The sequence below is a fragment of the Rousettus aegyptiacus genome, unplaced genomic scaffold (genome assembly GCF_014176215.1).
Source record: "Rousettus aegyptiacus isolate mRouAeg1 unplaced genomic scaffold, mRouAeg1.p scaffold_m13_p_7, whole genome shotgun sequence".
NCBI lineage: Eukaryota > Metazoa > Chordata > Mammalia > Chiroptera > Pteropodidae > Rousettus > Rousettus aegyptiacus.
Window position 1 is genome coordinate 78972148 of NW_023416310.1, and position 24998 is coordinate 78997145.

At 36.3% G+C, this 24998-nt stretch overlaps 1 protein-coding gene and 1 pseudogene across 1 annotated transcript in view; one reads left to right on the forward strand and one right to left on the reverse strand.

Annotated features, from left to right (window-relative positions):
* TENM2 (teneurin transmembrane protein 2) overlaps positions 1 to 24998 on the reverse strand; it is a 2693686-nt gene that overhangs the window by 1357300 nt on the left and 1311388 nt on the right. The gene's annotated exons all lie outside the window — the stretch shown is intronic.
* LOC118606305 lies at positions 5476 to 5594 on the forward strand (annotated as a pseudogene).

Sequence of the window (24998 nt, forward strand, 5' to 3'; positions counted from 1 at the left end):
ACAGACTACACGTTGCTCCCTCAGATGTACCACACTCTCTCTTGTCTTGGCCTTTGCTCCCTCTGTTAGAATTCCCTGCTTTGGCAACACACAAACATCGCCCACTGGCATTTCATACTTAGCTAATGAAGTTCCCTTTAAATGTTAACTGACACTTTGTCTCTGAAGTCTTCCTTCCTTGAGTCCCTTTATCAAAATAAATTGCCCCCACTTATATTCCGATATCACTGTGCATAATATCTCTATGATACCTAGGCACGCATTGTATTGTTAGTTAGGTTCCACCAAAATGGGAAACGCATTCTTGGAGGGTATCTTGGAATTATTTTTGAAAATGCTTCTGCAAAGCAAAAGAAATCGTGAATAAGGTAAAGAGACAACCATACGAATGGGAAAATATATTTGCAAGCAACGCCTCTGATAATGGCCTAATATCCAAAATACACAAAGAAGTCATATGACTCAATAACAAGAAAAAAACAACCAAACGATCCAATCAAAAAAAGCGCAGAGGACCTGCACAGACACTTCTCCCTAGAGGGCATGCAAATGGCCAAAAAGTATATGAAAAGATGGCCCATATCGTTAGCTGTTAGGGAAATGCAAATCAAAACCACAATGAGATACTGTCTCACATCTGTTAGAATAGCTATAATCAACAGGACAAGTAATGACAAATGTTGGAGAGGATGCAGAGAAAAACAAACCCTCATACACTGCCGGTGGGACTGCACATTGGAGGTTCCTCAAAACACTAAGAATTGATCTATCAGATGAGCCAGCAATCCCTCTACTGGGTATTTACCTCAAAGACTTTGAAAACTCATACCTAAAAAGATATTCGCACATCAATGTGCATAGCAGTATTTTTCACAGTGGGCAGGACATATAAGCAACCAAAGTGTCCTATGATAGATGATTGGCTAAAGAAGCTGTGTTACATATATACAATGGAATATTACTCAGCCATAAAAAGAGATAAAATACTGCCATTTGCGACAATGTAGATGGACTTTTAGATAATCATGCTAAGTGAAATAAGCCAGACAGAAAAAGTTGAAAACCACATGCTGTCACTTATATGTATGTGGGATATAAACCTAACAGCAACAAATGAACAGGACAAAGAGACTCATGGACATGGATAATAGACTAGTGGTTACCAGAGAGGAGGGGAAGGGGAGGGATTTGGAGTAAAGGGGGTCAAATATGTGGTGACAAAAGGAAATCTAACTATGAGAGGTGAACATACAGTGTAAATATATATGTGCCTCACTGTTAAAATGTACAGCTGAAACTTATTGGATTTCATTAACCAATGTCACCATAAAAATAAAGTTTGTTTTCATTTTAATAATAGTATAAAAATAAATAATATAAGCATTTCTAAATCATCAAATGGAGCATTTATAACTAAGCACTATGGTACTACTGAAATACTGAAATTTGCATTTATATTTTTTAGACATATTGGACATCTCATACTATTTTTATTGTTCTGTGCTAACGACAAAAGAACATAAGACAGACAATGCAAAAATGAAGCAATGTGAAAATAATTCCCCCCAAGTGAAGGCCTGACAAAAGTATCTACATTTCTATACAAAGAAGAATTCACATATTTAACAGAAACAAAGGTAATAGGAGAATAGGGTCATTTATAATTTTTCTTTGCTTTTTAGTTGTCCAAAAGTTAAATACTATTTGATTAACCTTACAACAAAATTAATTTTGTTATACCTTTTAGTTATTTCTCCATATAAGTGGAATTATATACTAGATATTTAATTTAAAATAGATGTTAAGTTACTCATTTGAGAAATAATAAATTAGTTGGCTTTTTATGGTTCTCTTTTCCACTACTAGGAAAAGTGATATGAAACAGACAACTTTTGTGTGTATCAGAGTACTCCTCTATGTAGCACAATCCTGATAACAAAGTAAGAACTCAACAACTTCTTATAAACATTTTTTTTACATTATGGTAAAGAACATGTAATATAAAACTCACCATCTTAACAGTTTGTAAGTATGCAGTTCAATAGTGTTAAGTACATTCACACTGTTATGCAACAGGTCTCCATAACTCTTTCATCTTGTAAAACTGAAACTCTGTCCTCATGAAACAATAACTCCCCATTTTCTGCTCCCACAAGTCCTGAGGAACCATCATTTTCCTTTCTATCCCTGTGAATGTGACTACGTTAGATACCTAATATATGTGAAATTGTACAATCTTTGTCTTTTTATGCCTGACTTATTTCACTTAGCGAAATGTGCTCAAGATTCACCCACGTTGTAGCATATGAGATTTCTTTCATTTTGAGGCTGAATAATATTCCATTTTATGTATATGCCATAATTTATCCATTTATTCATTATAGACATTCAGATTGTTTCCAGCTCTTGCCTATTGTAAATAATGCTGGTATGAATATAAGTGTTTAAATAACTTTTTGAGAACCTGCTTTCAATTCTTAACACAAATATTTTTTGGTAGAAAACTTCTCCATTGTCTAAAGGCCAAGAGGGTCACTTTTAGTTTTTCTTAGGTATTCATGGTGCTTATTTTTGGAATACCAACACCATACTGAAAATATTAACATGCATCCATGTGTTTATACTACAATGATTTTAAATCGGTGAAGAATTATTGTTTATAACTCTATTTTAGAAATTATATGGGTACATGTTACTACCTTAATTTATGATGGCAGTGATTCCTCAACAGTCTATATATACACACAGGAATTCTTATAAATCAAGGCTACCAAACCTTCAAATTGTTTTCAAATATTATGAGATTTTGATGATGCTAAATTTAAAAATGGAATTCATATACTTTGTTATGGGAAATAAATTAAACATGCATTGATTTCATTCAGGGTTTTCTTTTCCATGCTTGAGAATAATACAACTTTTTTTTCATGTTTCAAACACTTTTTAAGTCCTTCGATAAGGTCATATAGGCTCTAAGCCCCCAGTACCTAAGGGATAAAATACATGAGGACCAAATAGTCTAACTCTAAAATCATGTGAAAACTAAGTCTCTAGAGGTTTTAATATCAGATATGAGAAAATAAATGAATATAGAGATAGTCCTTTCTGAGTGTTGTGTGTCTATGGTGTTACCTTGAGAAATAAAAATATTTTAAAGTTAAAATATATGTTGGGGGTCAAGTAAATGAGCAGAGAAACTGCCTCTTTTGATAAACTGAAACCATCCATCAAGTTAGGATGTGCAGAAAATCCTAAAAATCAGAGTGCAGAAAAGACAAGGTTGAACTAAAAACTCCAAGAAAGCCATTCTATTTTGGGGTAGTTTCACAGATATCTGAATGCTGAGATTTCACAAGGATCCCTCTTGCCATTATTTTATCTGCCATCCAAACTCCAAATTTTACTATTCATTTTTCAACAACAGAGGAGGAAATCTTTATCTCAAAATACACACATACACACACACACACAAATTGCTTTATGGAATTTCAATTAAATTTATCTCTTCAGAAAGTGTTCAACTTGTGAAACACCCTGACTCATATAGATACTTGTTTAAGGTGCCATGAAAACATGACCTGAACTTTACACTCTAAAAGAATGATTGTCCAGTAATTAGTGCTGTAACTGCTACTTGCAACTGTTCTCAATAGATAACCATGAGACTTGTGTGTAAACTAAACTCACTTTCAATGGGAGTCCTTTAAAACATACAGCAAGCAATCACACTGAAATATTAATTTGCACTCAAACACTTGATGCCACAAGACACTTCAATTATCTCTCACTGTTTAAGCCAGAAGACTTTTCCAGGCCTTAAACTAGTCTCTGAAGAGATTTAATTCAATATTACTTACCCAAATGCAGCCAGCCTGCTCTTTTTATGACCTTCAGGTCAATGAGAGTGACCCAATTGAGACCCAATCAAATCTGAATATGTACCCCCTAAAGAACTATTCACAAGGTTAATTGTATCTTGCTTCTATTTGCTGAATAAGGAATCGATTAAAGAGAATAGCAAAAGAAGCCATAACTGGCAACATGAACTATATAGAAGTGAACCATATTAAAAAAACGGGCTTCCTTTTTCTTCCGTTATTCATAGATCTCTATACAGAAGGAAATGAAACAAGGCAAACACATTCTTGTGCTTCCTATCATCATTGTAATCAATATCTATTCTACTCTTGTATCTAATTGTGTTATTTGAGAATCCACAGAGGCCAAACAGATACTTAAGCCATTTAGTTATTGGTCATATGAAAAAATGTGTTGGACCTGAATGCTATCAAGTTATACTCATTCACTGATTTGGAGAGAAATACTACTAATTGGTCTAGTTGTAACAACCTGGTGTAGGGGTGGGAAGAGAAGGTTATTGTTGAAGTATTGTTACGTATTAACTTTCAAAATTTATGTGTGGGCCTTGGAAAAAATGTATCAAAAGAGTATAATTTATAAAGTAAGATAAAAAAAGGAAAAATGCTTTCTATGGGAAATACAAAGAGAGCTGAAAAACCTAAGTCCTTTCCCTTATGTTCAGTTATGGAACATCATAATGCATAAGAGAGGGAAAAATATTCTTTAAAACTTTAAAATAACAACAATAACCATTTGAGGGCTTAGGATTGCCAAACATTATTCTAAGAGTTTTATAAACATCTTTTTATGTATTACTACATTCCAAGAGATTCAGAGAACTGAACTTCCTCACTCGGGGTCATAAAGCAAGAACACAACGGATCTTAAATATGAAATGTTGCCGCTGACTCACATTTAACTATATCTTCTGTCCATCTATTATTAAAGACAAGGAATGAAGACATAACAAGAATCCAGAATGAAAACCATGAGCATGAGAGCTTGTAACAAAGTGTTAACTAGTGTGGAGCAGGCGATTACTAAGGCTTCAGGAGAGGGTGAGCATTGAGACGTGGGGCACAGAGGCAGCCGGAAGCCAGAGCCAAGGATTAAGGCCTCCGTCAACGGAAGGCGTCTACACGCTTACAACTGGAGCCAAGTTTCTCTAGGCAGTTGATGTGTGTTCATTATCCAGAGTTCCCAGCATTGGCAGCTCCTTGGCTTGCTCTGGACAAAGCAAATCTGACATTTCACCAAACTGCCTGGGAAGAGATGAGGTTGGAGACTTCTGGCATACAACTTTGTTTCCTGCATATGGCTACAATAATGAAATGGAATTCTGACTTTCATTTCTGAAATGTACTAATAATGACATTTTAAGGTCAAAAATTGTGTTCACTCATTCCATGATGAGAGCCTCTCTTCACCCTTATAGATTCATTATTTATCCTTCCATGAGTCAAGCCTTAATGGAGCTGATCTCTGTATTGAGGCTCTAAACTTGAGTGTGACTTGGGTGTGTACAGTGACAGAACACTAATAAACCTAAGCTTGTTAGTTGTGAACCATGTTCTGATAATTGCCTATTTTTACAACCATATCAAGAATTCTCCTGTCTACGGCCATGCCACCCTGAACAAGCCCAATCCCATCTGACCTCGGAAGGTAAGCAGGGTGGGTCCGGGTTAGTATTTGGATGGGAGGCCACCTAGGAAGACCAGGTGCTATTAGCGCAAAAACAAAAAAATAAGGGATTGTAAACTGACAAGGTCCTTGCAATCTGTGAGGTCAACCATAGGTTGCCTCGCTTAAAAAAAAAAAAAAAAAAAAAAGGAATTCTCCTTAATCTTTTGCTCTTGCTTAGGTTAGATAGCTAGTTCTTCCTGAAAGCATAAATTCCATTTTCAATCCAATCTTTTCCATAGAAGGAATTGGAGCGTTTTCCCATTTCTTTCCAACATGGACTCGCTCTTCCTCCATGCTCATTTTCCCTCCCAAAATCCCATTGTGTTTGGATTAAAGGAGGCCAGAACATCTATTCTTCTATCCTATGGTATCTCTGAAGCAGTTGGTCTCATAGTACCTCCATCGCTTTTCCCACTCAGCCGCTAGTACGCACAGGATGTTAAGCCAAGACTTGAACTATCAGGATCAACATTAGAATCAGGAGTAGCTATCAAAGGCATTTGCTAGGCCTCAAGAGGGATAGTAATTTTCAGAACAATTCTTCCCTCAAAAAAAATCATGACTAACGTATAGAAGGGGAGAAACAAAGAGGAACAGAGCATACTGGCCTTTTTACACAGTGGCTTACTGTGCTCAATGACTATTGCGGGAGGACAAGACAAAAAAGATGCCATGTTAACTGAGGGAGGCTGAAGCAGGAACGCACCTGCGCTCCATTACTATGCAGTCTCTTGAAATCCAAGTAACCAGCAGAAACTACAGCACGTCCTTTATGGCATAGCACGACTGCTTTTGGCTTCCTGCTTTCTGAAATCTCCCCGGTAAGACCAAGTGAGTTCGACGAGAGAAATCATTATGCTCTCCAACACTGTCCAAGGTAAAAATATAGGTTAAATATGTTGAAGGACTGAGTCCAGTAAAAACGCCTCAGTGTGATATATGACCAAGTCGTGTGGGTATTAGTGTACTTTTGATTGGATACTGCTGAAGCAAGCAAGAGTGAGAGGATGCTTATAGCTTTTAGTATCATAGAAACTTTTTAATGCGTTTGCTCTCCCCCCCCCCCCCCCCCCCCCCGTACAGGTGCCCTCATCATAGTGTTTTTTGCTTTTGTTTTTTGTTTTAAGTACCAATTGTACATATCTGTATTTGGGGCCAAGCAGAAATTCTATGGCCTCTTCCTTCTTGAGTTTGATTACTAGGCTCTTGAAGAAAGTCTCTCATTTGTTGTCCTTTCCATGAAGTATATGTTCCCAAGAAGTAGTCGGTAGCAAGCTGCTTGTATTAATGGATTCTCGGAAGAACTTTATTGAAAGCTAGTTGCTTGGTGAGTTGGTGATTTCCCAACTAGACTAAGCCTGAATCTGGCTTCCCAGTTCCTTACTGTATCTTTAAGTATGCCTGAATTAAAACCAGCCATGCACACCTGGCCAGGTAGTATAGCACTGTCTCACTTTATAAGTACTGGAGCATAACTCACAGTACACTCCAGAGGTTGAGTGTGATTCCCGTTAAGTACAGCTCCTGACAAACTTGACGATGAAGGCATTTCTAATTGTTAATGGATTTCTCTTCAGCTGGGTGGTCTTAAACTGTAGAAAGAGTTTTGATTTTGATCTAAGGGCAATAAAATAATCATTAGAGAATTTTTTTTTTTTTCAGAGAGGCAACATAATCTGATTTTAATTTTGCATGCAATCACTATGCATCCTAATTTTGGGGAGGAGCAATCTCTCTCCATTTCTCCTGCTAAAATCCTAATTTAAACTAACATAATCTAATGCTTAGACCAAGCCATACTTCTTGTCACCAGCCATGTTGATTTTTTCCCACCATTATATTATGAAAATTTTCAAACATATAAAAATATCAAAATATTGTACTATAAACACCTATATGCCCACCACCTACATTCTATAATTAAAATTTATATTGATTTTGAATATCTATCAGAGTAATCACACCATTTTCCAAGTGGGCACATTCTTATTATACTCGGAATAAAATTATTTTCTATATTTGACCCAGCTCGGCCAGATCTGATTTCTAGCTTCTATATTATCTCATTTCATAATCCCTCCTCCCCTCTATGACTGGCCTCCAAGAACACTGTCATTCTCCATGTTCTTCAAATACATCAACGTTTTTCCCCAACTCGGGGCCTTTATTTTCGTTTTTACTAGATCTTCCCCTAATCATCTCCTCCTCCTTCTGATCAAAGCTTAAATGCACCTTGTCAGAGACCCCTTCCTTGACCTTCATATCCTAAGTACATCTTCTGCTCCCAGTTACCCAATATCATACCTGATTGCATTTAGATAGCACCCACTACTCTGAAATTTCCCTATTTGTTTTCATGTTGTCTATCTCACTTCATTAAAATGTGAGCTCTATGAGAGCAAGAATCATGTGTTTTTATCACATCCAAATCTTAGTGGCTTCAACAGAACCTAGTTCATAATAGGAGATAGATAGATAGATAGATAAATAAATAAATAAATGTTGAGTTAACTTATGAATATCATTAAAAGGTGATCTTTCACTTGCACGGCTAAGTAGAATCTACGGTGTTGGGGAAAACAAAACACAAATAGAAAAACCTAAAGATTCAGAACACATAGCCAGTCATGCAGTAAGTGTCTTTGGCAGCTCATATGTTCGCTTCTGGGCTAGAGCAAAAAAAATACTAGTTAACAAAGATGACTCATTATAAGTGTGGCACCATGGCTACTGTACACAGCTTCGGTGGACCTACACCTAGGACACTTGTCAACAATGAAAACGGCAAAGGTAGACACACACAGGTAGAAAAACACCTGACTTTCCTTTGTCGCATTAACTAAAAGAATATGAAATATCTAAAGAAAGTGAATTGGTAGCATTGTGCTTTTTGTAAATTATTTCTAACCTATTGCAACTATTTTGAATATATCCTTTTAGGTTCAATATGACATTTCTTCCAAATATTTTTAGAAGATATTTTTTTCTTCTTCATAACCTTCTTCCTAGCATCATGGAAAGCTTCAGGATACAAAAAGAACTGTGGTGATTTTCCTACTAATTAGTTGCTCTTATTAAAAAGAGCAAGATAATTGATTTTAGGATGCACTACCCCTTATTAAGACCTAATTAAGCTGTATATCAAAGACTAATTAAATGGCATTATTCCATCTCACTGATGAGTCTTGATGCTTGGTGAATAGATTTGGGTGGTAGATGAATACTCTTGGAATAGATTTCACAGCCAGACAGATAAATATAGACTAAGAAGCTGAGTAAAGGGAATTTTCGATTATCTAAACCTAACAAACTTATTGGTACTTCTTTAGCCTGACAGTTTGAAATGCACAAGATAAAACGTTTAAATACAAACTCAGCACGGTGGTGAAAAACAATGAATTGCTTTGGAAAACTGAAAATTTAAATATGCCGTTAATCCTTCTTGTGAAATGGTGAACTGGAGAATTAGAGGCATTTGATTTTTTCCCCCACCTCCTTGGCTTCTTTTGATGAGTCAAGCTACTCAGACTTGATGAACCTCAGATAATAGCTCAATTACTCTGGTAAAGAATATCTGAAAACTTGAGATCATTTTTAAAGTTGCCAATCACCATCCTTGCTAAGTTATTTGGTGGATCTCATGGAGAAGAGAGGAGAGTGGTAAGAAATAATAATAATAATATAATAGTGAGGAATTTGAATACAGTAAGAGCCTCTCAGAGATCAACGAAGTTGTAGTCAAGCTACATAGAAAATGTCCTTTAAAAATATTTTTGGAAAGTAAGAGCTATTAATGAGACAAATACTTTTCAGAATTTTATTCTACACCAGAAATGGATGTTTTCAACAGCAAACCAATCTTTGATAAGTCAATATTTTACCTGACAAAGATGATCATATACCAGCATTTCAAATGTTATGTAAATCCATTCTTTGTTTTAATCTCATCGAGCTGACCTTGACCTTGTACTGCCAAGGCTGTGTCTTCAAGGCAGTGTCACTGTGACAACAGAAACTCATCATTCCATTTACTCTAAGGGGTCAGGGCATTCTTGGATTACGGTGGGTTAGTCTCTCAAATACTTTGGTGCTTCCTAATGCAAACGCTTTTGACTAAATTACAAGATATTTGCAGAAAGTAATGATTTCACTATACGGCTGGGCTATATTTGATTGTATTTAATAGTTACCATCACTAGCAGTATAATAATTTGAAAACAATAACATCGGTCATATGTCACTTTTGCACTCATTACCGGCCAAGGTATAACCCCCAGAACCAAAAATCTATACTACTGAACATCTAAATGAAATGCTACTCTGTCCTAAGTGCAGGTTATTCATTTGAAACTGAACTTTTGCATCTATAACGTGTATTTTGAGTTATCTGAAGGACATCTACCCTTGAACTCTTTTTGTATTAAAACACATAGAAGTGGAAGCAGCTGCAACATCACTAAGAGGAGCTGTGCATATAGAGAACTGAAATCTCTATTACAGTAAAATAAGTAAACAATTTATTTTTAGCTATCTTTACAGAACTCATGGGCAGGAGATAAAGGGTTTGACTCAAGTATTTCAAGGATGTCATTCTAGGTACTTTATTAGATTTAATAGAGTTTATAATGTTTAGATTACCTTCTAGATGAAGCTTCTATTTCCTCTTTCATTTTATATGAAATTATGGATTTTAACATAATTTTGGATAATTATACACTGCACATGATTGCTGAAAAACAATCAATTAGTGACAACTATAATTCTTTTGTTTTGCATTCCACACTTATTTTTTTCCTAATAGAGGCAGAATATGAAGGAAGAGGGAGGATGGGGGGTTTAATTAATCACTTGGGTTTTGTGTCACACTGGGAACAAATCTTTCATGAGTCCAAATTATGAATCCATAAATCTAATCATTGACATTAATGAAATAGCACTGAGACATATTAATTAAATTATTTGAGATCCTTAAAAGAAAAATACTATCGATATTATAGGAGCAAAATCAAGGGATCATGGAAGACAATTTCAAGGCAAGAAGAAAATAAAGGACACTTTGTGACAATTGCATACAGCCGGTCCTCTGACAATTGGTTCACAATCATTAACCTGAACATATCCTCATCTAACTGCCCAGGAAATGATGGTTGTGCATTAACCTTGAATCTGAGCTCACTTGGAAACAAAGTCTCAAGATACTAAGAAATAACAGTCTTTGCACAGCACAATACCTCAGAGTTAAAGACAGAGCAGCCCTTTCCATAGATAATATAGAAGATGGGACAGAGGCTTTATAACTTTGACCGAAGCTTTGAAGTACAATGGTATTCCAGCGCATTAACAATGGACAGTGTCAAACAAATTAGCTAATCAAAATATGCTCTGGTTTAGTAAAACTGACATTCATTTACAAGCAATTTGGAAAGTCTGCATGTCCAAATAACATCAAAGCGTAATGTGTATGATCTCCTCATTGCCACTGGCTCCGTTTGGTGGCAGACACAGATGAGAGAAGCATTTGTGCTTGATTTGGGGGTTTGTCACAGCTTGTGTCAAACCAATCGTCAATTCGGCAAATGCAAATACTCTTAAGCCTCAGTGATAGTAACTTGAGTGAGTGCTTACCCCATCCCTGAGATTTGAAGTGACTTGAGGCAAGTAATAAAACTATAAAAAAATAGAGGATGTGATATTAGAAATGCACTTTAATTTCTCTATTTTAACTGCTGAGTAGAATGATATTATTTCTTCTTGATGTGTGAGAAGTATATTCTAGACACTGGCTCCTTTATAAATCTTCTTTGACTTTTTTACCTCTTCTCTTTTTAATTACTTATTTCTCCTATTATTGAACTAAAGTTGAGTTTTAGAAAACAGGAAAAGAAATATGGTCCTCTAGCAGACACAGTGATACTTAAACCTCTTCGAAATATGAATTTTTACTTTGTTTCTTTCCAAAATTCCCTAATGGTTTTCCCCAACTTCCTACCTGTTCACTTAGGTATACACAGTGTCTTACATTATGACTGCTAATCTCAAGGAATTAATGGTCTTTGCTGCTTAATGCAAAGCCTTGCATATAGTATGTGCTAAATAATCATTGATTAATGAATGGATATAAAACTTGCTTTAGTAAGAAATGAATAATAGGAACTGAATTTCTAAAGCTGCTTAACATTGTCTATAATTAGATTAAGAATTTCTTTGCTTTGGAGAATATGAAAAGCATTATAAATTATCCCGTAGTTCAGATATTTTCAAATGTTTTTTTAATGTGACCTACAGTGCAAAAATAGATTTTCCATTGTGACCCACTACGGGAACACCCACAAACCTAAATACATAAGCCCATACAGATATGTGCAACATATTATTAAAGCAATATGATCAGCAAAACTCTCTAAAACAGGGGTCCCCAACCCCCAGGGCCATGGACTGCTAAAGTTTGTGGCCTGTTAGGAACCAGGCCACACAAGAGGAGGTGAGCAGCAGGCAAGCAAGCAAAGCTTCATCTGTATTTGCAGCCTCAGCTCCATGTCAGATAATCAGGCATTAGATTCGTATAGAAGAATCAGTCCCTGGTACCAAAAAGGTTAGGGACCGCTGCTCTAAAATGACTTCTGAGTCAAGTATAATCCCCTCCCCTTGGTAGGGGCAATGCCCATGGATATGATAGGATGCTGCTACTATTTAATCATGTTACATTATATAAAGTAGAAAAAAAAAGATTAAAAAAAAATCTCAGATGCAATTAAAGTCTCTAGCCCCTAATCAGTTGAATTTAAGTTAATCAAAAGTGAGATTAGACTGGTTGGGCCTAATCTAATCAGGTAATCTCTTTAAGAGATCAAAGACTTAAAAGAAGTAGCAGACCCTCTTCTGAGGGCCTTAAAGTAGCAAGATACCATTAGTTCTACATTGATTGGAAAAAGAATGAATTATTTCACCAATCACATGATCTTGGAACATTAAGAGGTTCTAGTACCAATTGCAATGTGGGGGAACACCTCCGTACCACTAAGCAATTTTCCAGACACTGGCTTGATACCACACAAATCAACTCAATTCTGACACTATCTACCTGGAGATAATCTCAGATTCCACAGGTTAAGAGCTCAGTCCTACAGGACCGAAATGCCCCTCCACACACACACTTCTAACACCAATAGCAAGCCCAGGTTGTCACCTGTACTTTTGACCAACTAGCTACAAAACTGGAGGTTCCCACAGCCCTCTCCTTGGACTTTAAGATGCCAGTAACAAGTCCAGGTTATTACCTATACTCCTGGCCAACTGGCTATAAATAAATCAGAAACTCCCATGATCTCAAGTCTGATTAATTTCCTAGAACAGAGGACTCAAAAAACCTATTTACTCACTAGATTACCAGTTACGATAAAAGAACATAATTTAGGAGTAACCAGACAGAAGAGATGCTTAGGGCAAAGTAATGGGAAAGAACTAGGCACTTTTATGCTCTCCTCGGGTGCATGATTCTCTGGGAATCTCAATCAGAAACTCTCATTTTGGGTTCTTATAAAGGCTTCGGGCATGGGCTTTATTGATTAAATCACTCACCACTGGCAATTGATTCAACCTCAGGCCTTTCCCCCATCGCTGAAGGTGTGTTGGAAGGCAAGGTGTGGGGGTGGGGGGGAGAGGGAGCGAGTGGGAGTGAAAGTTCCAACCCTCTGATCACATGGTTGATTCTCCTGGAAACCAGTCCCCATCCTTCCAAGCTGTCCAAAATCACCTCATAGCAGAATACAAGACACCTTTGTCGCTTTCATCACTTAGGAAATTCCAAAGGTGTTAGGAGCTTTGTACCAAATACAAGACTAAATATCATTTCTCATTGTAAATCACAGTATCACAGAAAAGAACCCAAGACTAAGATAAAACCCAGCAACCCCTGCCACACCTTCACTGAAGCCTGTAAGACCCTGAATTGAGAATTCAGATAACATTCAATGCATGGAAACTGTGAAATAATTAGTGTTGTTTCAAGCCTCAAAGTTTTTGGTAATTTGTTACACAACAGTAAAAAACTTATACAATCCAACACCATTTTTCTTTTGTTTAAAAGTGCTGGTCATAATAGGCTAAATTGATAGCATGTCAAATAGAGATGGGTCACAACCCACGTTTTGAACATCACAACTCTATCTTAAAACCATCTTCCATGTCAGGGTATTTATCAATAGAGGTGCATTCTTTTCAGTTAAAGAATTTCGTGTTCAGAAACTTTCCTAAACAACAAGAGCCATTATTGATCACTGACAGCCTTAGTTATCAATTTTTTTGCTAATTTTCTAAACGTTTATTGCATGCTAACTATACAACGGGTATGTACTTAGCACTGGTTCATGGTGGTGATCAAAATGTATATGATTCTCACCTTCTACAACTTAAAGTTTGAGGGTTGGAGACAGACACAAAAACACACAAAACCAAATATATAATCACTCAATAAATGTATATTAAGCATTATTTTAACTACTGAACATGTATTTATTTGGGGAGGGCAATGCCAGGAGAAATAAAGATGAGCATGATATAGTCTATTTTAAAGGGCTACAATATTGATTTATTTGTAAATAAATAAGTACTCCATGGTAATTATGTATTTGGTATTAAGAGAACAAAAGATATACCATAGGTGGCAAACTCTATCCAGGGAATTGAGAGGGCTTCAGAGAAGTAATGACATGTTACGTGGAACCCGTGGGTGGGAGGAGTCTGCAAAGTATCTCCAGGTGTGAAAGAAGTTTCCAAGTTCCTTGTGACACTTTTAAAGAAGATCTTGCTAAGGAATTTAGGCATCGAGACAATTAAGATTATTGAAGATTTAAAAAAAAAAAAACAGAAGTGTGATATAAAATTATATCACTGAAACACAGACTAAATTATGAGGTACTATCAGAATATAGATCAGTTAAGTTCCACAGGGGTAGAGGTAGGGAGAGATAAAGAATTCGTTTATCCTGACGTTTTAGTTATTCTCTAAGGAAGGGCTGAAATAGAAAACTTTAACCAAATGGAATAAAATGATAATAATCAACTGGATAAGAAGAATCGAAGGAGGGCTTTATATATTTTTCAAATAATTGGCCCAAATCAAATATTTGCTCTCAACTTTATATAGCATGCTTTCTGGGCCCAGTCTGAACGGGTCCATTACTGTTAAAAGAGGAACCCCATTCTACTATGTTCTAGTACTGGGAAATGAAGAGTAATCACAGAAACAAGGCCAAAATAAATGTCACACAGCATAGGCAATTTACTCACAGGTCTATTTCTTAGGTCCCTTTTAGAGCCAGTTTATCTTTGTTTTAGATACAGTTTGAACTCACTATCTTGTTTGCTTTCTTGACCTAGGAAAAGTTAGAAGCACCTCATCGTGCTTTTCAAATAATGTTACTGTCAGCTTTCAATGGCTTTGCATTTTATTCTATAAGGGAGAATAAAGAATCGTTGATGTGGGGAGAAATTAGCTTAATCCATGGTCCAGAGACAAATTCTTAAAAGAAAAAATATATATATATCAATGTATCTTCCATATGAATTTTTTGACTTGCAATACATAGAAAAAATTGACTAGTTTTGCATTTGGCTTATGGAGCTGTTTTTCTGGAGATACTCTGCTCTTGGCAACAGAAAATGAAGTCTTATGAAGAATTTTATAATTATGATCACTTCCAGATATGATAATATTTGAGGTCATCAATATGCTTTGTATCAGGATTTAATAATGTTTAGAGGGGTTTCTACTTCTCTCTTATTGATTTTGTTTTTTTTTAAAGAGGTACTACTTTTCAGAGAAGGTGGAAGAATACTAGTTCAAAGGAATCACTGTGTAAATAATTCACATCATAAAACTCTCATGTTAAAAGCATAACTGAGGCTCCAAATCTCCTCCACAGACCAAAGACAATTTTAAGAAAAGAACAGCTAGATACTTAGGTTTCAGTATAATAACCACTAATGTTCAAACATGTTAGAAAGCATGGATGGCTAAATTAGACCTTTAAAGTCCCAATGTTCAGAATTTTGACCTCGATCACGAGATGTGTAGCTAAACCTGAAATTCTCTTTTAAAATAATTCCCAGCTGCTCATAGCCTCAGGATCATGATTCATTTGATATTTTTAGATTTCCACTATTAAGAAATGCAAATATTGATTATGAAAAAACTGAAAGCATTAATATTTCAATTTAAACAATGTTCTGACCATTTGAAATTAATCATTCAGACCATCTTATTCTATTTCACTGTAGTATTTTCATAAATGTTAAATTCATATATCTTATTCTGAATCCAAATAAATGTATGCTGTATAAAAATAGTTACGGAAATATTCTTCCTTAAATCTGCAGGCATAAGTTCAAGGACCAAAAGCAAAACTGGATACATCTAGACTGACAGATTTAATTATAATTCAAAGTGAAGCTACCATTACTTTGTTTTAGTAAAAGTAATTAAGCTCACAAGAGGCATTTATATACCTTAATATTAGAGTGTGTTTTTATCTAGAGAAAGGCAAATGCCATAATTTCACTTATATTTGAAATCTAAGGAACAAAATAAATGAATAAAACAGAAACAAACTCATAGATACAGAGACTATTTGGATGGTTGCCATATAGGAGAGGAGATAGGGGAATGGGTAAAAAAGGGGAAGGCTTAAAAAGGACAAATTGATAGTTATAAAATAGTCATGGGGACATAAAATATAGCATAGGGAATACAGTCAACAATATTATAATAAACATATATGGTGTCCCATGAGTACTGGATTACTGAGGTGGATATAAATATCTAATCACTATGTTGCACACCTGAAATTAATATATTATATATCAACTGGAACTGAAGAATAAAAGAAAAATATTTAAAACTTTAAGAGTGTCTATCATTTAAATTATATATGGCATTTATTATTTCAATCAAAATTTACTAAGCACCCAAAGCTTAGTCAAAAAAAAAAAAAAAAAATCAGAAACAAAATTTAAAAAAAGAAACACCTGAAGTGGGTATTATGTATACACAGTGGTGGTAGGTCTCTCTCCAAGAGGGAGCTATAGTCAGCTTTCATTTTACTTTCATGCCAATGAATTACTTTTACACCAATGGATAACTTGAGAATGTTTTACAATGATGAGAGTCAAATACAACTGATTGCTCATTTCACTGCATGATCGCTTCGATGTAATTTTTTGGTATAGTACTTCTGACAAACGTAGTTTTTCTCTTTGGAAAATTTACTTTGGGACGGTTGACAGCAACAGTCCCTCACACCCCTGTGTAACAGCGGTTCTGCCCTCGTGGTACATTTACGGAGTAGATCGACCACTCAGGGTTTCTCTGTGCTTTAATTTTCTAATCTGTGAAAAGACGACTCTACAATTTACTTGAGATTGTTACTCGAAAGGTTAAATGGCATATCTGTACTGCATTTAGCACAGAGTCAGGCACATGGCAAGTGCGTCACAAATAATGCTTATTAGTAGTTCTTATAATAATAAGGTATCTGGCCTCGAGTACTCACAATTAGTAAGAAAACCAGGCATGTGCACAGTGAAGTAACAGCACTTGTATAAGCAATGGAAATAAATTCATATATATATATAGAGAGAGAGAAAGAGACATTTTTTTTTTTTTAACTATACCACTTCTTCTTCTTCCTTTAAATTAGACTTTAGGTGTAAGTTGGTGCACACTATGCAAAACAGTACAGAAGTTCCTTGAAAAATTAAGAATAGAGTTACCATATGACCCAGCAATCTCTCTGCAGAGTATCTACCCGAAAAATTTGAAGACACTTATATGTAGATACATGCACCTCTATGTTTGCTGCAGTATTGTTAGCAATAGCCAAGACATGGAAACAACCTAAGTGTACTTCTGCAAATGACTGGATAAAGAAATAAAGATGTAGCACGCACGTGCATGCGCACGCGCACGCGCACACACACACACACACACACAAATACTACTCAGCCATTAAAAATGGATCTTGAGACTATCATGATAACTAAAATAAGTCAGATGGGAAAGGACAAGAACCATACTGTTTCACTCTTATGTGGGAAATAAAACAAAAAAAAATGAACAAACAAAACAAACTCATAGGTACAGACAACAGAATGATGTTCACTAGAGAAGGGTTGGGGAGAACAAAGAAGGCAAAGGGGGTCAAATATATGGTGCCAAAAGGAGACTAGACTTTGGGTGGTGAGTGCACCATGGAGCACACAAATACTGTACTATAAGGCTGTATGCCTAAAATTAATGTTATTAACCAAACTTACCCCGATAAGTTTAAAAAAAGAAAGAGGATTCATATTTACAGAAGAAAAATATGTGATATGTTGGATCTACGATTTTTATATATATATGTAAATATATATAAAAATATTCCTGATGTTCAAAATAAATTAGACTTTAGTATCCCTTAAAAGAAAGACACAGGTGAAATATCAATGATATGAGAAGTTATTTTTTTTCTCAATTTTAAAACTTTCAAGGACCTTGATCTAAGTGACTTAAAACACTCCCTTTGTCATGTGATTTTTCACTCTTGCGGTTAAAGGGATGGGCCATATTTCTTCATGCCAGCAATGGGTCTATGCATGGAATTTGCTTTGGCCAAAGAACGAGGCAGAGATAGCAATGTAATAGTTCGATGCCTGAGACCTAACATGGCTCCTTTGCTCTCCTTGCCTGCTTATGGTTCTGTTATGCCCATGAGGAGATCCTGCTTAGCCTTCCGGTCTCAAGCGAACAACGAGAGACATGTGGTGTGAAGCCACTAGAGCTGAGCCAACCTGGCAGAGAATGGCCAGTGCCCACCCGGCCTGCAAAGCTGTGTGCCAAGTCAATGCTCAACGGCGTATGCCACCAAGGTTTCTATCTGTTTGATTTGCAGTTTCAATGCAGAAAAGCTGACCGATACAGACATTTCCAACACGTTGGGGCATTAAAACTAATTTTCCTCTTTATAATAAATTTTTATTTTTTTCAAATCACTGCCTCTAACCATACTATCCACTGTCTTCTTCCCATTGTCCCATTTTATATCAGACATCTTGGAAAAATATCGTGACAGTTCTCTTCAGCCATGTATTAAAAAACTTAACAAAATAACGTGATATTGGCATGCAGGAAAACACATCAATAAATGGAATACAGTAGAGAGCCCAGAAATAAGCTTTCAAGTACATGGTCAAATGGTTTTTCAACAAGGGTGCCACAACCATTTGATAGAAAAAGAAAGTCTTTTGATCAAACAATGCTGAGGAACTAGATATGCACATGCAAAAGAATTAAGTTGGAACCTTACCTTACACTCAAAATGGATCAAAAAGCTAAACATAAGAGAAAAACTATAAATCTTTTATAGAAAAAACATTAGGATATTTCTTAGATATGACATGAAAACATAAGCAACAGAAGAAAAAAATTAGATAAATTGGACTTCATTAAAATTAAAGTCTTTTGTGTATAAAAGAACACTATCAACAAAGTGAAAAGGCAACACACGGAATGGAAAGAAAAATCTAGAATATGTGGAGAACTCTTAGAAGTCAATGTAAGATATGGGGGTGGCTAAAACGTCTGCCTTTGCCTAAACTGTGGAAAACAGAATGGCTGGCTAACAGACTAACACTCTTGGAGGGGAACTTTAGTCCATGACGTCCATTGTTCTCTCCTGTCCTTCCCCGCCTTTCAAAGCTGTTGAAGGATTCCATTCCTTGGTTCAATTAGAAAATTTAGTGATGATGCCATAGGAAAGTTGTTGCAAACTTTCGTGCGACCCCTTTTTAAGGTACCTAATAGCCACAATTCCTTGGGACTTCCTTGACCTTACCGAAAGACGGCAAATGATTCGATTGCCTGTGTTTCTACTTGCTAATAAATGTCTGCACGAGTTGCAAAATTTGTTCCAGGGACATAATAGATGTTCAACAATGTTTGTGGAATAAACGATCACATGGGAAGCTAAAAACTTACTATTTTCCATTTCCAAAAGTTGAGGTGAGGCTGGCCTGGGAATTAAGCCATCTGGAAATTTTCACGAGTGGGCATCTAATATAACGGGGAAACTGGCTGTGTGCAGAAGCTAGCAGGATAAGTAGATACATGAACGGTCTCTTCGTTGCTTATGTCGGTTCACGATGGTTATAGGGCTCATCTAGCATTCTCCTTATATTCTTAACCCCTTCTTGAAAATGGGAAGAACGCACCCTCTTGTAGTACATTCCAGGGGACACCAAGTTAAGTATCTCCCTTGAGCCCAATTACACCCTCTTCCAGACAGGAGCCCTGTTGCTCTCATGAAGTCACAGACTCTCAAAGGAACAGCAGCTGCAGCGGCAGCTGTAATGCTGAATAGAACCTTAAGTGAGTAGCCTAGAAGGCCGGTGAACAATGAATTATAATAAACCAACCGTAATTAGTAATAAACGCCTTAAAATAACTGTGCTCATGAGATAGTGTTGGCCATATCCTTGCTGTGTTCTGGAAATAACAGAATTGTTTTTTTCACCAATGTAACTACAATGGTAATTAAAAGCTGATTTAGGATCAAAGGCAACCTCAAGGTTATAAATGTAAGTAGCTTTCTCTCAAAGTATAAATATCTTGCTCATTTTTCATCTTCACCTTAAAAACAAAGTAGGAAGGGGCTTTTGAATCCTGTTCAAAAAAATAAAAAAAAAAAACAAAGTAGGCGAAATCAGTTGATAAGTACATCACTCAAGAAATATATATATATATTTTGTTATGTCTAAAAGCTTTGGGAGAGAGAGGGTATAAGGCAACTTGAGAAACAAAAATGTCTGTTTACACTGTGTTTTCTATCGCAACAGGAAAACTTTTAAGATGAGAAAGAAATTTGGAAACGGCGGTGAACAAGACAAGCAGAAGTGGCTGGATCACGCAGCGAGGAAGAGGTGGGACTGGGCTGGGCCCAGGAAGTTCCTGCCTGTTGCTGTGTCATACAAGCACCTGTTTATTGTTGACGTTTCACTGTTTCGTAATCATTGGTCATAGATTTAAAAACGGTTTACTTGACGAAATCATCATCTCTAGATACAAACACAAAACCATAGCAGTGAGAAAGGCATCAAAATCATTAAGGGCAATGTTCAAAACTTACAGCACTACCAGAGGGGATGGGGGTAAAGGGGGGTGACGAGGGTAAAGGAGGGTCCAATATATGGTGATGGAAGGAGACTAGACTTTGTGTGGTGAGCACACAATGCAACATACAGATGGTGTATTACAGAATTGTACACCTGAAAATTATATAATGTTATTACTCAGTAGCACCCCGATCAATTTAAACAAATAAATAAATAAATGAGTCAGTCAGTTAGTCAGTCATATTAGTGTCAGTGACTCAGAATTAGGATAATATTATATAACAGTGACTTTCCAAGGGAAACACTGTGTAATCCCATGTAGCAGGTATTACGAATAGTATTTAGATTGCCTCCTGAGACTAAGGGGAAGTGGATTACATGTATCACACAGGGGAATGATACTTTTGGATGTATGTTTTACAAAGATCCTTCTGAAATTCTGGTGGAGAACTACATGGCAGAGAGGCACCCAACACCAATGATCACGGGGCTCTGTGAATAAGCTTGTATTTCTGCCCTGGCTGCAAGGGAAACATGAAGTAAAGCAGAACAAACGTGTCCACATACTAAGGTGAAAATGAAACATTTGCCAGAAAAAGATTCTGACATGATCATGTTACTTATTAGAAACAAAATAAAAAATAAATGAAAAGTGAATGAATAAGTGAAGCAAACCTGAACATGAACTAAGGCATTTATACAAGGCCTACCAGCATCATGAGTGGACCAAAGGATACCTAGGCTCAGCTAAGATCTTTTCATTTGAACCGTAACTTGTAACATGATCCTATCCCTAATGCCTACTCCATTAGACAAATGTTTTTATATTATAGAGGCCTATCTCTTTGAAAGTAATATTTTTACTATTATCCAGCATCCAAAAAAATCTTATGCCTCAGATTATTTTTTTGCCTGAAATCCAAAGGAAACTCTTCTAATGATAGTCGGATTGATGTCCAAAAATGCTCCATTTTAATTCATTCCAGCTCTAACAATTTGTGCTCCTTTTTCTTCTCCATGAGTGCACCTTCTGCTCGTGGTCACCTCATTCTCAACATGGGTTATCCACTGTCATGAGCGGACCTGGATCCCTGATTTTTCTGACCTTTGCCTTTTGGCCTCTCCCATTTCTTATGCTGAGAGTGGACTCTCTTTGGCTTCTGACCTAAGATTTCCTCATTAGCAGGCACTAATGAGTACTCAGGTCAAAGCAGAAAGAAGACCTTGTCACACTTCTACATCTTGGAGCATATGTATTGCCAGGCCTGCCTTCCAACTCAAAGAATAATGGGATAGAAATATATCTACAGACTTGTCGTCACACAAATAAAAGGTTCTACTTTGGATATATCTTCCTAACTGAGCAAATGCTCACAGCATTTGAGTCAAATTTCTACCCCTTTTCACTGTACCCTCCACAGCGTTACTGGAATACTATACATAGCCAATATTAAAATAATTTATTGTTTCACTGGTACATGTTTTCTAAGTGTGTGTGTGTGTGTGTGTGTGTGTGTGTGTGTGTGTGTGTGTTTCTGATTTAACCTTTATAACAAGCTCATAAGATGACTTCTATCATTATTCCCATTTTACAGATTGGGGAAACTATAACATGAAGATGTTAAATAGCTTGCCAAAATTATACAGTTAGAAAAATTCACCTCAGTTAGGCAGAATTCATCTCAAGTCTGTATTGTTCTAAAACCCTCACACTTAGTTACTAGCTAAAATGTGATCCAGGAAAGAAGAAAGTAAAATACTTATGTCTTATGCTATCCACTATGCATTATTCTTATGTTCGAGAATAAAAAAGAGATAATTCATGTCATAATATGAAAATAAAAAGTTATAAGAAAAAAGTTTCATGGATGAGTTTAAATATTATATCAGCTATTTAAAATACTAATGACATTTTCCTCACAAGTTACTTTGGGACTGACATAATATCCAACAGCAGGCCAGCTGTTCGAATTCAAAATCACCAATTCTTAAGATCAGTGTCTAAAACTCAAGTGTTATGCTTTAATCCATTCTACTGAATTTTAATGTCACAGCTAACTTTTCTCACTCCTGAGTGAAATATCTTTCTTTCTGTCTCTAAATACGAGGAGGAAATGTATATTTCCAAACAAGGTGTTGTAAAATCTGCAGAATATTGAAAATTCTCCTTCAAGGCTAGAAAACTCAGTTTCTTTAATAATTCAAACCTCTGTCTTCCTAGGTGGGCTTCACAATTGCAATGAGAAGTGAAGAAGCCTGAGACCGCCTGCCTTCCCCAGGAAGCAAGCTCTTCTTAGCATACCGATCAGGATGTTTCCCTTTTCGTCTCCCATAGATCAATAACACCACTGCTGCCACAGTATCTATCCAACAGAGGACTCCATTCCAGCATTCACCCATGAAACATCTTCAAATACAGCAGCAAATATTATCTACAGCTCATCAATTTCTCAGCTCCTCTGGCCTTAGCTTACATGTATCTAATATCAAGAGTTCGTATACCAAGTCTTTAACATTATAGCAATGTCATTTGGGATTTTACTTCAGTAAGTAAAATAGTCTTTGGGAACTATTTAATTTTTCTTCAGCTTGTTCTTTTTTCCTTGGAACCATCTCCCCCAAATCCCACAGACTCGTCATTTTGCAGTTGAAGTATCAGCTTTATCATAAAGTTTATTCTCTGTAGGCATGAACAAGCAAAACCAAAGTGAAAGGAATGAAGTGAAAAATAAAACAAATAAACAAAAAACTCCAGAAATCTCTAGAAACTATACACAAGCAACCTATCTTGTATTAAAAACAAAAAGACAAAAAAAAAAAGCCCATCAAAAAAAAACCCCACAAAAAAATACAAAAATGTCTCATGTCACAGGTTCAAGTCAGACATTCCCATGTTTATTAAAAAGAAAAGTGAATGATAACAGAAAATGATAAATTCCTTTCACTTGTAGGATTTTTTTACAGGTTTCCCAGTGCTGTCACACATCCTACCTCACTGCTTGTTTAAAACCTTTGAACAAATCTAATGCAATGTGCTATTTGCCTTACTACTATGTTGTGTTCTATTTTACAGAACAAAACTTTAAATGAGGTTAGATGTGCAAATAAGCAAAAGAAACTACTTACTAAGTAGAGGGGGAAAAAAAAATACCCTTGAAGACAGCAAAGAACTCAAGTTTTTAAAAAGCACATAATTAACTATAGCCTGGAATTCTTTCGAAATCTCATTCGTCAACAGGCTAATGCTTAGGAAGAAGCACACTGGGGTACAGAAGGAGTCTAAGGATGAGAATGGCCAGCTCGGGGCCAGCCAGCCTCAATACAACACATCAGGTCTCCCTCCAACATGAACCATCTCTCTCCAGTCCAAAGGCGTAATATATACAAGAAAGAAAAAGAACACATTGCCACGTGCTCGTAGAACAAAACGGCCAAGTCAGGATGGTTGCTTAGATTTTGGAAAGCAAGATTACACTGTTAGGTATCTAGTCAGACATGAGTGACAGGGGGAACAAAGGAAAAGGAGCCCAGCCTAGAGACCGCTCAAAGAATGCCCTAATGGTAGCAGAATTCTGGGTACGTACATGCGCACTAGGCAGAGTTATAGAGCAGCCAGGTGTCGATCAAAATGACCTCACGTGCCGATAACCTAGGAATGCCTTTGGAACCACCCATCACGGCCCAAATATAAGGCAGATGTTCCCACTTCCGAACCCGTCTTTTGACTTGTTGTTGTTGTTTGTTGTGGTTGTTATTACGACGCTCTTTTGCAGCTGTCACCGCTGGGACCACTTGGCACTTTGGGGCGTGCTTTGTCTCTATCCATGTGCCTTTTTGGGGCATTCTTTGTCTAAAATATACTTTTGATAAAACTTAAATCTCAATGACCTATGATTCATTACTGCTGTCATTTGAGGAAGAACCGAGGGAAAATGCTAACTACACTTCTGGGCCACTGTTATCCCTCTCCCTCCCCCCTGCCATTGCAGTGACACCCAACTCCCGGACAGCACCAGTAAAAAAAAAACAACAAAAAAAAAACTGAACACATAAAATCGAATCTTGATGGAGTGGTAGTGTTTAGATTTCATACCTAGGTTTATGTATGAATATTAATATAATCTTTTTTTTAAGTTTTCTGTTATCATTAGTTCATTTAAACAACTGTCTTTAGCCCTTACACGTCAGACATGGGGGGTTAAAAATGATTAAGAGACTGTCTTTATTAGCAAATAACCCATGGTCTAGAGATAAAAATCTCTGAGCAGAATTATGATTAAGTGGTAAACAACAGAGAACGTAAG